A 15327-nucleotide genomic window follows, 5' to 3' on the forward strand; every position below is an offset into this window, starting at 1 on the left:
TTATCCTGACAATACCAGGATTCATCTGGCTCACACTGTGAAAGAGTGGTTCAGGGAGCATGACACAGTATTTTCACACATGGATTGGCCCCCACTGAGTCCAGACCTTAACCCCATTGAGAATCTTTGGGATGTGCTGGAGGAGACTTTGTGCAGTGTCTGACTCTCTCATCATCAATACAAGATCTTGGAGAAAAATGAATGCAACTCTGGACAAGAATAAATGTGGTGACATTACAGAAGCTTTTTGAAACAATGCTACAGTGACTGTGTGCTGTAATCAAAGCTAAAGGCGCTTTAGCGCCTATTAGAGTGTGTGACTTATTTTTGGCAGGCACACTTGTGAGCTGGGGGAGGGGAAATTATTAGTCAGAACAGCATAGAGGCAATACCAAGGATAATTCTGATTCTGGTTTATGGCCCTGACCAAGTCAAGTAAAATTTAAGAGATGTAGTTGTTGCATGAAGCAGCGTCCTAAACGATTCTTTTGGAGTCTTCTTGGATGTAGCTGTTGGCCTCCAGGTCTCCCTGTGAACCCTCTGAAGAAAAGTTGTTTTTTCTGATTTAACATTTTTAAAAACTTTGCTCTGTAGGTAAATGCAATACTGATTTGATTTATTATTTTGTATCATACAAAAGAAAGTGGATAACTAAACTGCGATAGTAGTTTTAATTTCTATCTGAGCTTTGCTGGCTGCACAGTACAGTGTATAGTACACAGATGATACAGGCGTCAAAGGATGGACATAAAACAAAAGTTCAGAAGTTCTTCTGTACAGTAGTGGTTTCATTCTTTTTAAGGACATTCCATATTGTTGGCTACATCCAGTGTTTGTACAGTGACTCGTGACTTTTTGTGCAGACTTTTCATTCAGAGACTCATCATTTAACCATTTAACTGATTTTACAGCGCGCATGTTTGATAAACGTGTTGAAGCGTTGTTCAGAGATTTGATCTTGTTAAATGCAGTTCTCGGGAGAGTTGTAGATCATTTTGGTCTCAGAATAGTGTTGAGTGGGTAGAAGGTGCACTTGTATTTATATAATCCTAGATTTCTATTTCATACAGTAGCGAATTTAACTAGAAAGAAGAGTAGTAGAGTGCAGTAGTGAGGACTTCATGAACTTTTTCAATAACAAAAAAACAAATAACAAAATTGTAAATATAAGGCATAAAATTCAAGCTTTAAAACCAGACAATTTAGTTGACGAACTAGAAGAGAATGAACTGTTTTCACTCATCACAGCACAGAGACAGCACTTGTTAAAGTAGTAAATGACCTCCTATTGGTCTCTGATCAGGGTAGCGTCACTATCCTTGTGCTACTGGACCTCAGTGCAGCTTTCACCTCAGAAATATTGCCAAAATAAGAAATATTTTGTCACTAAATGATGCAGAAAAATTAGTCCATGCTTTCATCACCTCTAGGTTGGACTACTGTAATGCCTTACTGTCTGGCTGTTCAACCAGGTGCATAAACAAGCTTCAGTTAGTTCAGAATGCAGCAGCGAGAGTCCTCACTCGAACCAGAAGATACGAGCACATCTCCCCTATCTTATCTACACTTCATTGGCTCCCCGTGAAATTTCGCATTGATTTTAAAATACTACTTTTGACATTTAAAGCATTAAATGGTCTTGCGCCGCAGTATCTAAGTGAACTGATAATGTCTTATAATCCGCTACGCCTACTTCGCTCAAAGGATGCTGGCTGCCTGTCAGTACCTCGTATCATGAAAACTACAGCTGGGGCAGAACTTTTTCTTACAAAGCCCCAAAGTTATGGAATAGCCTTCCAAATAGCGTTCGGGACTCAGACACAGTCTCAGCGTTTAAGTCTAGGCTGAAAACCTATTTATTTAGTCAAGTATTTTGTAAATAGATTTGGGAAGGACTCATGGACCTAGAGCATTAAGGTGAACTGGTATGTTTAGATGCTGTCTTCCCCACTCTCACTGATCACTCAGGTTTGTTGATGGTGAAGTGTTCGGCTGCTCTACATCCCAGGGAGCCCTCATGTCTGTGTTTCCTTCTGGCCCTCCCTTTTAGTTAGGCTGTCATAATTAGTCCTGCCGGAGTCCCTGCTGCACTATACTAAATATACATTCACCTCAAACTTTATCTGACTGTGATTATAACTAACTGCTATCTCTCCTCTTTTCTCTCTTTCCGTGCTATAAAAATAAAATTGATTTGAATTGAACTGGTGTCATTACTGTGTTACATCCCACTCCACGGTCACTATATCATGTGTTGTTGTGCAATTAAAATGATACTGTATTTTTTAAGTAGAAACATTTATTTTCATGACTTCAAATTCAAATAAACAGTGGTTATTACATTTTCAGTTCAGTTTTATTCAAACACATAACATCATAAGATGTAAACACTGAGCAGGTTGGTTGGTCCACAGCTGCACTCAGTACAATACAGCTCTGAGGCTGAGGATCCCTGTAGAAAGGTCCAGAGACACAGAGACAGAGAGGAAGAAACACAACTATGGTAAGTTTAATGTGATCTAAAATAACTTCTTGATCAGCTTGAAATTGAAATGAATAAGTAAAAACTCCATAAATGACTTGTAACAAAAACAAACTCACGTTACTGAGATGTTGTTGTCAGGTGTAGCTGAGGAGAGATGATGAAGAATCTTCTTGGTGTGAGTTTGTCTCAGTTTAGAGGAGGAAGAACAGTTGTTTAAATGAAGCTCAGTCCTGGTTCCACATGATGCAGGTTCCTGTTGACGACTGTGTGATCTTCACTCATCCAGAACATGGAAACACCTGAGAGACAAAGAACATTTGGTTCATTGAACAATAAACACAGGTTGAAATGATCAGACGGGAAAAGCTGCAGAAAATACTTTGAACAGGTGACTGCTGGAATCTGTGGGTGGAGGCAGCGACTGAAGAGAGCTGGTAGAAGCTGACAGACAAAGGTTGAAGGTGGATGATATCTGAGTGGATGTTAGAGACTGTAGATAGTGGATGTAGGTGGAGGACGAAGGTGGTGCTGCATGATGTTGAAGGCAGCAGAGGGAGGGTGAAGGTGGAGCTGCATCATGTTAATGGCAGCAGAGAGAAGGTAAATGCTGAAGGTGGTGCTGCCAGATGTTAAAAGCAGCTGAGTAAGGCTGGATGTGGAGGATGAGGGTGGTGCTGCATGATGGTAAAAGCAGCAGAGTGAAGGTGGATGCTGAAGGTGGTGCTGCATGATGTTAAATACAGCATAGGGAGGCTGAAGGATGAAGATGGTGCTGTAGGATGTTAAAGGCAGCAGAGCAAGAGTGGAGGTAGAGGTGGAGGATGACGGTGGTGCTGTAGGATGTTAAAGGCAGCAGAGGGAGGCTGAAGGATGAAGGTGGTGCTGTAGGATGTTGAAGGCAGCAGAGGGAGGCTGAAGGATGAAGGTGATGCTGTAGGATGTTGAAGGCAGAGGCTGACGGTGGAGGAGGTGGTGTAGGCGGATGTTCCAGGAAGCAGAGAGTAAAGTCTCTTTACTTTTGCTTCTTTGTTCTTTTTCTTTCTGGATTCTGAGGCTCTGGTTCTCCTGAAACATCCACGTCATAAAGTGGAGGACAGACACCAACCTCGTATGACACCACCACGTCCAAACGTCCGTCCTCACCGGCTGACGTCTCCATCTGGGGACGATTCAGCGTCTCCCACAGCTTCTGCTTGATGCGACGACCCAGCTCCAAACTGTGGGGACGAGGTCGACCGCTCTTGTACCTGTGAGGAGCAGAAGAAACACAAACCAAATCTTATTGATCCAAAATCTCACATGTGGAAAAATGTGGACATGATGTGATTCAAAGAGTCGGGAACAGACTTCAGCAGCTCATCCACCACTCGCTGGTAGATCTGCTGGTACTCTCCCACTGAGCAGCTGTGGATCCTCAGAGGGACGTCGTGCTGCAGTGGAGCAGTGGAGGGTCGGAGGCCGGGGGGCCACGTTGGAGACAACTGGCAGGTGGGCGTGTGGGATGGTGGACTGAGGCCTCGGGACCAGAGTCAACAGAGCTGAGGTGGAGGTCTGAGGAGAGGACACCACGTCCTCCTCTGGCTGTTTAGCAGGAGCCTCTGAGGTCCTCTTCCTCTTCCTGGGACGCTGGACAGCAGCAGCCTGGTGGAGCTTTGGTAGGAAATGGAAACACACGACTTCAACATTTCTTTGATTTTACACCAGGCTGCTAAACAACGGACAATCAGACACTTTTCATCTAAAATATAAAAGTCCAGTGTCTCACCTGGTCGTCCCTGCAGCATGGACACTTTGTGGAGGCTCCGAGCTTCCTCTCACTCTCTGAGCGACGTGCAGAGATTCTCCTTCCTCTCTGCTCGATGGTGTCGTCACACTGCAACGACACACAACAACAACATGAAGTTCCAACCAGACTTTCCAGTGTTTGGACCACATCAGTGGACGTTTCAATTCACAGCTTCCTGCACAAAAAGTCACTTTCTCCTTCTAGTTCACTTTATTTCAGTGATTTTAAAGATGATGTTGCTGTTATTTCCTGTTTGATGTATATTTAACTCTATTTTCATGACACACAAATGGACGTGGTTCACTTCACTTTCCATCATTTCATTCAAATGTCTGCTCCGACTTTCTATCACTGGCTCATGCGTCCTGTCTGTGTGTTTCCACTCATTTAATAATCATAGAAATAAATAAATCTCATTTCCTGATCAGTGGGTTTTGTGGATGCTGTGAGCACCGGGGTGGACACTGTTCATGTCTCAGTCAACTCACAAACACAGAGAAAACAGCAGAGACTTTCAAAGGGTTCAGATCTCACATTTTCCATCATGAAACTCGAATGTTGGTCTTTGTTCTCTGACTGGGAGTCTTTAGTTTTCGTTAGGACGGAACAAGTCCTCAGTACAAGAGACAATCTGGAAGAAATCGTCGAGTGAAACTCGGAGAAAAACTTTTCTTGACCGTCTGAGGTTGTGTTGATTTTTAAATGGTGATCTGATGGACATGATTCACCATGGCAACCACAGAATCTCTGTCCTCCATTTTGGGATCTGACTGGTCCTCACTTCTTCTCTGCTCCAAGTTCACTTTCACTCTTTCTGTCCACATCTTGTCATCAAGTCCCCGTGTCTCTGCTGTTTGACCACATTTTCCCACAGGAAATAAATCCACACTTCATTTCTTCTTCTTCTTCATGTGTTCATCTGGGTTTTCTCTTCATTTTCTATTTCATCCAAAACAAACTCGGAACAAATAACAAACTCTCTCTCTCAGTCAAATCCTGATGATACAGACTGAGACGCGCTGACACGTCTCCAAAAGTCTCCTTCACCTATTTGGAGTTCGTCTTTTTCTCTTTCTTGTTTTCACTTCGCTACATTTGATCCGTGTTTCAGAATCAGAATCTGAATCAGAATCAGCTTTATTGCCAAGTTTTTCAACAAGGAATTTGACTCCGGTTCACTTCGCTCTCAGGTACAGTGTTTTTCAGGAAAGGGGAACATAATATGAAAAACTGTGTGATTATTTACAACATGTAGTGTGCTGTACTGACAAGTGTCTTTGTTGTGCATGTGCAGATGTGCAAAATTACTCGTGTGCATATACGCAAAAATGGAACTTCTTGTAAACATTATACCCTCAGTCCATATTGTTGTTGACACAATTATTGGTGAGGACCTGTTGTCACTCAGTGTTCAGCAGAGCTACAGCCTGAGGGAAAAAACTGTCTTTGTGACGTGTTGTTTTTGTGCACAGTGCTCTGTACCGTTTTCCTGAGGGGAGGAGTCTGAACAGTCCATTACCGGGGTGTGTGGGGTCTGCAGAGATGTTTTTTCCTCGTTTCCTGACTCTGGACCTGTACAGGTCCAGGATGGAGGGAAGATCTGCTCCTATGATCCTCTCTGCAGACTGAATTGTCCGTTGCAGTCTGCTCTTGTCCAGTTTGGTGGCTGATCCAAACCAGACAGTGATGGAGGAACAGAGAACAGACTGTATGATGCCTGTGTAGAAGGTGACCAGCAGTTCCTGTGGCAGGTTAAACTTCCTGAGCTGCCTCAGGAAGTACAGCCTCTGCTGGGCCTTCTTCCTGATGGAGTCTATGTGTGAGGACCATTTCAGGTCCCGTGAGATTGTGGAGCCCAGAAATTTGACAGTCTCCACTGTAGGTACTGTGGTGTTGAGAATGGAGATAGGGGGCAGAGTAGGGGGGGACTTCCTGAAGTCCACTATCATCTCCACAGTTTTGAGCGGGTTCAGCTCCAGATGGTTCTGACTGCACCAGTGAGCCAGCTGCTCTACCTCCTGTCTGTATGCAGACTCATCGTTGTTCTGGATCATTCCAATGACCGTGGTGTCATCCGCGTACTTGAGGATCCTCACAGATGGGTCTCCTGAGGTGCAGTCGTTGGTGTAGAGAGAGAAGAGTAGTGGGGAGAGTACGCACCCCTGGGGGGCGCCGGTGCTGATGGTTCTGATACCAGATGTGATACTTCCCAGCCTCACCTGCTGAGTCCTGTCTGTCAAGAAGCTGTTAATCCACTTACAGGTACAGTCAGGCACTGTGAGCTGGGTGAGCTTCTGGTTGAGGATTTCAGGGATGATGGTATTGAAGGCCGAGCTGTAGTCCACATACAGGATCCGGGCGTAGGTGCCTGGGGAGTCAAGATGTTGTAGGATGAGGTGTAGTCCCATGTTGACTGCGTCGTCCGCTGACCTGTTTGCTCTATAGGCGAACTGCAGGGGGTCCAGCAGGGGTCCAGTGATGTCTTTCAGGTAAGTCAGAACCAGTTTTTCAAACGTTTTCATTGCAGCTGAACAAACAGCAACTGGTCTGTAACTGTTTAGTCCTGTGATGGAGGGTTGCTTGGGGACCGGGATGATGGTGGAGCGTTTGAAGCAGAAGGGGACTTTGCACTGCTCCAGGGAGAGGTTGAAGATTCTGGTGAAGATGGGTGCTAACTCAGTTGCACAGGCTTTCAGACATGATGGTGAGACTTTGTCTGGGCCTGCTGCTTTCCTGGTCTTTTGTTTCAAGAAGAGTTTTTTCACCTCATCTTCACAGATCGTCAGTGCAGGGTGGTGTGACGAGGGGGTTGCTGGCAGGTCGTTCAGCTGTGTGTGAGGTGTGAATGGTCCCTTTTCAAACCTGCAGTAGAAGTCGTTGAGGTCGTCTGCAAGTGACTGGTTCTCCTCAGGGCGGGGGGATGGTTTCTTGTAGTTGGTGAGGGACTGAAGGTTTCTCCAAACTGAAGTTGGATCAGAGGCAGAGATGTTATTCTGCAGCTTTTTCCCAAAGTTCCTCTTGGCCACCCTGATTGCATTAGTCAGTTTGTTCCTTGCTTGCTTGTACAGGATCCAGTCCCCGCTCCTGTGAGCTTCCTCTTTGTCCTGTCGCAGCCTTCTAAGGTTGGGAGTGAACCAGGGTTTCTTGTTGTTGTATGTACGGAAGGTCTTGGTTTGTACACACGTCCTCACAAAAGCTGATGTATGATTGATTGTATGTATGTATGATTGATGCTCAAACATCAATCTTCATGTTGTTGTTGTTGTTTTTCTTCTTGGACTTTATTAAATACTTGTCGTCATCACAGCAGCTGAATCCATTTGTGCGTCTCCAGGTGGAAAGAGGCGCCGCGCGCATTTTACGCACTCGGCACACTGGGACAGGATCATTGAGGATGAGCCAGTTAGTGAGCTGCAGAGTTTCCTCCACATGACACACAGATCACAGGCTGATGTGGAACCAGCAGATCAGCTGTTCTCAGGATGAGTCCAGCTCCATCACAGCAGTCAGGACATTTTGATTCCTACTAAAATGACTAAAAACAGCTTCTGTTCATGGTGAAAACAAATGGCAGCACGTTGCAGTAACAATGGAATAAAATGACTTTTCCAGCATCATCTCAGTATCTTAGATAGATATACATATAAAATGGTGTTTGAGTGTGAAGTCTGTTGTAGCATGGGATCCCATGATGTGAACTGATCATCAGAATTTTTTATGTAGTGGGTGTCATCACAGAGAACTCAGGAAAAAACATATCTCCCAGCAAGAAGAAGGAAAACTAGTTGAAGGTATAGTGTCTGATCAAAGCTCATACGGGCTGGTTACTAATTAGGTGGGATGGAAATGTCCATTATACAATATCAGTAGCTGGTAGGTATCAGAAAGTAGGTGTTACATCAGTAACACATCATTTGTAGTTGATGTAGTTACATTTACATGTTACATAGTGAAGCCTTGTAAGTGAAGACTCTCTGTAACAAAGGATCCATGGAAATAAGTTTCATTTAAGAATAAAACACAATTCATGATGGCTCTGGGTGGACAGACAACTTTGTCTCATCCATATCCACTATATGGATATGAAGCCCACTGAGGGAGGTCACTCTACTGACAGCTACATATGACATGCCAGACTCAGAAATGTGTCCCAGTGAGACTACAGCTGATCTAGTTGTCACAGCTTGGACTTTATGTAAAGTTGCAAATGATCCATCCACTGTCTGTCGTATAGATCAAGCCTCCTACAGCTATTACTGACATTCCTTCAAAAGGGGCTCTGAGACCATAGACACTTCATCAATCACTCTCAGCATTTATAATCTCACATCTGGATCGGAGGTTTCAAGCTTCTTGGCAGTTTGAGAAGAGCATGTAGTGTTGTTGATATCTTGTCTAAGGACACCTCAGCGAGTAGCCAGGAGGAACAGGGAACTGAACCACTCCCCCTGGAGTTCAGTAGACGACTACTCTACCACCTGAGCTGCTCCAAAAGTGTGATATACTCCCCGTCGGGGAATCGAACCCCGGTCTTCCGCGTGACAGGCGGAGATACTGTCCACTATACTAACGAGGAAGGATAAACCACAGCACCCAACGTGGGGCTCGAACCCACAACCCTGAGATTAAGAGTCACACGCTCTACTGACTGAGCTGATTTCACTACATTCACTGATGTCGTCCATATTTGAGCTTTGAATGACCGTTTTCAGGTACTCTGATAGACCAGACTCCTTTTTCATGATATACAAAGATAGATACACCAAGGTGGTGCTGTAGGATGTTGAAGGCAGAGGCTGACGGTGGAGGAGGTGGTGTAGGTGGATGTTCCAGGAAGCAGAGAGTAAAGTCTCTTTACTTTTGCTTCTTTGTTCTTTTTCTTTCTGGATTCTGAGGCTCTGGTTCTCCTGAAACATCCACGTCATAAAGTGGAGGACAGACACCAACCTCGTATGACACCACCACGTCCAAACGTCCGTCCTCACCGGCTGACGTCTCCATCTGGGGACCATTCAGCGTCTCCCACAGCTTCTGCTTGATGCGACGACCCAGCTCCAAACTGTGGGGACGAGGTCGACCGCTCTTGTACCTGTGAGGAGCAGAAGAAACACAAACCAAATCTTATTGATCCAAAATCTCACATGTGGAAAAATGTGGACATGATGTGATTCAAAGAGTCGGGAACAGACTTCAGCAGCTCATCCACCACTCGCTGGTAGATCTGCTGGTACTCTCCCACTGAGCAGCTGTGGATCCTCAGAGGGACGTCGTGCTGCAGTGGAGCAGTGGAGGGTCGGGGGCCGGGGGGCCACGTTGGAGACAACTGGCAGGTGGGCGTGTGGGATGGTGGACTGAGGCCTCGGGACCAGAGTCAACAGAGCTGAGGTGGAGGTCTGAGGAGAGGACACCACGTCCTCCTCTGGCTGTTTAGCAGGAGCCTCTGAGGTCCTCTTCCTCTTCCTGGGACGCTGGACAGCAGCAGCCTGGTGGAGCTTTGGTAGGAAATGGAAACACACGACTTCAACATTTCTTTGATTTTACACCAGGCTGCTAAACAACGGACAATCAGACACTTTTCATCTAAAATATAAAAGTCCAGTGTCTCACCTGGTCGTCCCTGCAGCATGGACACTTTGTGGAGGCTCCGAGCTTCCTCTCACTCTCTGAGCGACGTGCAGAGATTCTCCTTCCTCTCTGCTCGATGGTGTCGTCACACTGCAACGACACACAACAACAACATGAAGTTCCAACCAGACTTTCCAGTGTTTGGACCACATCAGTGGACGTTTCAATTCACAGCTTCCTGCACAAAAAGTCACTTTCTCCTTCTAGTTCACTTTATTTCAGTGATTTTAAAGATGATGTTGCTGTTATTTCCTGTTTGATGTATATTTAACTCTATTTTCATGACACACAAATGGACGTGGTTCACTTCACTTTCCATCATTTCATTCAAATGTCTGCTCCGACTTTCTATCACTGGCTCATGCGTCCTGTCTGTGTGTTTCCACTCATTTAATAATCATAGAAATAAATAAATCTCATTTCCTGATCAGTGGGTTTTGTGGATGCTGTGAGCACCGGGGTGGACACTGTTCATGTCTCAGTCAACTCACAAACACAGAGAAAACAGCAGAGACTTTCAAAGGGTTCAGATCTCACATTTTCCATCATGAAACTCGGATGTTGGTCTTTGTTCTCTGACTGGGAGTCTTTAGTTTTCGTTAGGACGGAACAAGTCCTCAGTACAAGAGACAATCTGGAAGAAATCGTCGAGTGAAACTCGGAGAAAAACTTTTCTTGACCGTCTGAGGTTGTGTTGATTTTTAAATGGTGATCTGATGGACATGATTCACCATGGCAACCACAGAATCTCTGTCCTCCATTTTGGGATCTGACTGGTCCTCACTTCTTCTCTGCTCCAAGTTCACTTTCACTCTTTCTGTCCACATCTTGTCATCAAGTCCCCGTGTCTCTGCTGTTTGACCACATTTTCCCACAGGAAATAAATCCACACTTCATTTCTTCTTCTTCTTCATGTGTTCATCTGGGTTTTCTCTTCATTTTCTATTTCATCCAAAACAAACTCGGAACAAATAACAAACTCTCTCTCTCAGTCAAATCCTGATGATACAGACTGAGACGCGCTGACACGTCTCCAAAAGTCTCCTTCACCTATTTGGAGTTCGTCTTTTTCTCTTTCTTGTTTTCACTTCGCTACATTTGATCCGTGTTTCAGAATCAGAATCTGAATCAGAATCAGCTTTATTGCCAAGTTTTTCAACAAGGAATTTGACTCCGGTTCACTTCGCTCTCAGGTACAGTGTTTTTCAGGAAAGGGGAACATAATATGAAAAACTGTGTGATTATTTACAACATGTAGTGTGCTGTACTGACAAGTGTCTTTGTTGTGCATGTGCAGATGTGCAAAATTACTCGTGTGCATATACGCAAAAATGGAACTTCTTGTAAACATTATACCCTCAGTCCATATTGTTGTTGACACAATTATTGGTGAGGACCTGTTGTCACTCAGTGTTCAGCAGAGCTACAGCCTGAGGGAAAAAACTGTCTTTGTGACGTGTTGTTTTTGTGCACAGTGCTCTGTACCGTTTTCCTGAGGGGAGGAGTCTGAACAGTCCATTACCGGGGTGTGTGGGGTCTGCAGAGATGTTTTTTCCTCGTTTCCTGACTCTGGACCTGTACAGGTCCAGGATGGAGGGAAGATCTGCTCCTATGATCCTCTCTGCAGACTGAATTGTCCGTTGCAGTCTGCTCTTGTCCAGTTTGGTGGCTGATCCAAACCAGACAGTGATGGAGGAACAGAGAACAGACTGTATGATGCCTGTGTAGAAGGTGACCAGCAGTTCCTGTGGCAGGTTAAACTTCCTGAGCTGCCTCAGGAAGTACAGCCTCTGCTGGGCCTTCTTCCTGATGGAGTCTATGTGTGAGGACCATTTCAGGTCCCGTGAGATTGTGGAGCCCAGAAATTTGACAGTCTCCACTGTAGGTACTGTGGTGTTGAGAATGGAGATAGGGGGCAGAGTAGGGGGGGACTTCCTGAAGTCCACTATCATCTCCACAGTTTTGAGCGGGTTCAGCTCCAGATGGTTCTGACTGCACCAGTGAGCCAGCTGCTCTACCTCCTGTCTGTATGCAGACTCATCGTTGTTCTGGATCATTCCAATGACCGTGGTGTCATCCGCGTACTTGAGGATCCTCACAGATGGGTCTCCTGAGGTGCAGTCGTTGGTGTAGAGAGAGAAGAGTAGTGGGGAGAGTACGCACCCCTGGGGGGCGCCGGTGCTGATGGTTCTGATACCAGATGTGATACTTCCCAGCCTCACCTGCTGAGTCCTGTCTGTCAAGAAGCTGTTAATCCACTTACAGGTACAGTCAGGCACTGTGAGCTGGGTGAGCTTCTGGTTGAGGATTTCAGGGATGATGGTATTGAAGGCCGAGCTGTAGTCCACATACAGGATCCGGGCGTAGGTGCCTGGGGAGTCAAGATGTTGTAGGATGAGGTGTAGTCCCATGTTGACTGCGTCGTCCGCTGACCTGTTTGCTCTATAGGCGAACTGCAGGGGGTCCAGCAGGGGTCCAGTGATGTCTTTCAGGTAAGTCAGAACCAGTTTTTCAAACGTTTTCATTGCAGCTAAACAAACAGCAACTGGTCTGTAACTGTTTAGTCCTGTGATGGAGGGTTGCTTGGGGACCGGGATGATGGTGGAGCGTTTGAAGCAGAAGGGGACTTTGCACTGCTCCAGGGAGAGGTTGAAGATTCTGGTGAAGATGGGTGCTAACTCAGTTGCACAGGCTTTCAGACATGATGGTGAGACTTTGTCTGGGCCTGCTGCTTTCCTGGTCTTTTGTTTCAAGAAGAGTTTTTTCACCTCATCTTCACAGATCGTCAGTGCAGGGTGGTGTGACGAGGGGGTTGCTGGCAGGTCGTTCAGCTGTGTGTGAGGTGTGAATGGTCCCTTTTCAAACCTGCAGTAGAAGTCGTTGAGGTCGTCTGCAAGTGACTGGTTCTCCTCAGGGCGGGGGGATGGTTTCTTGTAGTTGGTGAGGGACTGAAGGTTTCTCCAAACTGAAGTTGGATCAGAGGCAGAGATGTTATTCTGCAGCTTTTTCCCAAAGTTCCTCTTGGCCACCCTGATTGCATTAGTCAGTTTGTTCCTTGCTTGCTTGTACAGGGTCCAGTCCCCGCTCCTGTGAGCTTCCTCTTTGTCCTGTCGCAGCCTTCTAAGGTTGGGAGTGAACCAGGGTTTCTTGTTGTTGTATGTACGGAATGTCTTGGTTTGTACACACGTCCTCACAAAAGCTGATGTATGATTGATTGTATGTATGTATGATTGATGCTCAAACATCAATCTTCATGTTGTTGTTGTTGTTTTTCTTCTTGGACTTTATTAAATACTTGTCGTCATCACAGCAGCTGAATCCATTTGTGCGTCTCCAGGTGGAAAGAGGCGCCGCGCGCATTTTACGCACTCGGCACACTGGGACAGGATCAGTGAGGATGAGCCAGTTAGTGAGCTGCAGAGTTTCCTCCACATCACACACAGATCACAGGCTGATGTGGAACCAGCAGATCAGCTGTTCTCAGGATGAGTCCAGCTCCATCACAGCAGTCAGGACATTTTGATTCCTACTAAAATGACTAAAAACAGCTTCTGTTCATGGTGAAAACAAATGGCAGCACGTTGCAGTAACAATGGAATAAAATGACTTTTCCAGCATCATCTCAGTATCTTAGATAGATATACATATAAAATGGTGTTTGAGTGTGAAGTCTGTTGTAGCATGGGATCCTATGATGTGAACTGATCATCAGAATGTTTTATGTAGTGGGTGTCATCACAGAGAACTCAGGAAAAAACATATCTCCCAGCAAGAAGAAGGAAAACTAGTTGAAGGTATAGTGTCTGATCAAAGCTCATACGGGCTGGTTACTAATTAGGTGGGATGGAAATGTCCATTATACAATATCAGTAGCTGGTAGGTATCAGAAAGTAGGTGTTACATCAGTAACACATCATTTGTAGTTGATGTAGTTACATTTACATGTTACATAGTGAAGCCTTGTAAGTGAAGACTCTCTGTAACAAAGGATCCATGGAAATAAGTTTCATTTAAGAATAAAACACAATTCATGATGGCTCTGGGTTGACAGATAACTTTGTCTCATCCATATCCACTATATGGATATGAAGCCCACTGAGGGAGGTCACTCTACTGACAGCTACATATGACATGCCAGACTCAGAAATGTGTCCCAGTGAGACTACAGCTGATCTAGTTGTCACAGCTTGGACTTTATGTAAAGTTGCAAATGATCCATCCACTGTCTGTCGTATAGATCAAGCCTCCTACAGCTATTACTGACATTCCTTCAAAAGGGGCTCTGAGACCATAGACACTTCATCAATCACTCTCAGCATTTATAATCTCACATCTGGATCGGAGGTTTGAAGCTTCTTGGCAGTTTGAGAAGAGCATGTAGTGTTGTTGATATCTTGTCTAAGGACACCTCAGCGAGTAGCCAGGAGGAACAGGGAACTGAACCACTCCCCCTGGAGTTCAGTAGACGACTACTCTACCACCTGAGCTGCTCCAAAAGTGTGATATACTCCCCGTCGGGGAATCGAACCCCGGTCTTCCGCGTGACAGGCAGAGATACTGTCCACTATACTAACGAGGAAGGACAAACCACAGCACCCAACGTGGGGCTCGAACCCACAACCCTGAGATTAAGAGTCTCACGCTCTACTGACTGAGCTGATTTCACTACATTCACTGATGTCGTCCATATTTGAGCTTTGAATGACCGTTTTCAGGTACTCTGATAGACCAGACTCCTTTTTCATGATATACAAAGATAGATACACCAAGGTGGTGCTGTAGGATGTTGAAGGCAGAGGCTGACGGTGGAGGAGGTGGTGTAGGTGGATGTTCCAGGAAGCAGAGAGTAAAGTCTCTTTACTTTTGCTTCTTTGTTCTTTTTCTTTCTGGATTCTGAGGCTCTGGTTCTCCTGAAACATCCACGTCATAAAGTGGAGGACAGACACCAACCTCGTATGACACCACCACGTCCAAACGTCCGTCCTCACCGGCTGACGTCTCCATCTGGGGACGATTCAGCGTCTCCCACAGCTTCTGCTTGATGCGACGACCCAGCTCCAAACTGTGGGGACGAGGTCGACCGCTCTTGTACCTGTGAGGAGCAGAAGAAACACAAACCAAATCTTATTGATCCAAAATCTCACATGTGGAAAAATGTGGACATGATGTGATTCAAAGAGTCGGGAACAGACTTCAGCAGCTCATCCACCACTCGCTGGTAGATCTGCTGGTACTCTCCCACTGAGCAGCTGTGGATCCTCAGAGGGACGTCGTGCTGCAGTGGAGCAGTGGAGGGTCGGGGGCCGGGGGGCCACGTTGGAGACAACTGGCAGGTGGGCGTGTGGGATGGTGGACTGAGGCCTCGGGACCAGAGTCAACAGAGCTGAGGTGGAGGTCTGAGGAGAGGACACCACGTCCTCCTCTGGCTGTT

General features: G+C 45.8%; 2 non-coding genes across 2 annotated transcripts; both read right to left on the reverse strand.

The window, feature by feature from the left end:
* Window positions 1-8775: 8775 nt before the first annotated feature.
* Window positions 8776-8847, reverse strand: trnad-guc. The gene has a single exon. It is a non-coding gene; the product is annotated as a tRNA-Asp (tRNA).
* Window positions 8848-14403: 5556 nt separating this feature from the next.
* trnad-guc lies at window positions 14404-14475 on the reverse strand. Its single transcript has one exon. It is a non-coding gene; the product is annotated as a tRNA-Asp (tRNA).
* Window positions 14476-15327: the final 852 nt, after the last annotated feature.

Source organism: Anabas testudineus, chromosome 4, assembly GCF_900324465.2.
Source record: "Anabas testudineus chromosome 4, fAnaTes1.2, whole genome shotgun sequence".
In the NCBI taxonomy this organism is placed as follows: domain Eukaryota; kingdom Metazoa; phylum Chordata; class Actinopteri; order Anabantiformes; family Anabantidae; genus Anabas; species Anabas testudineus.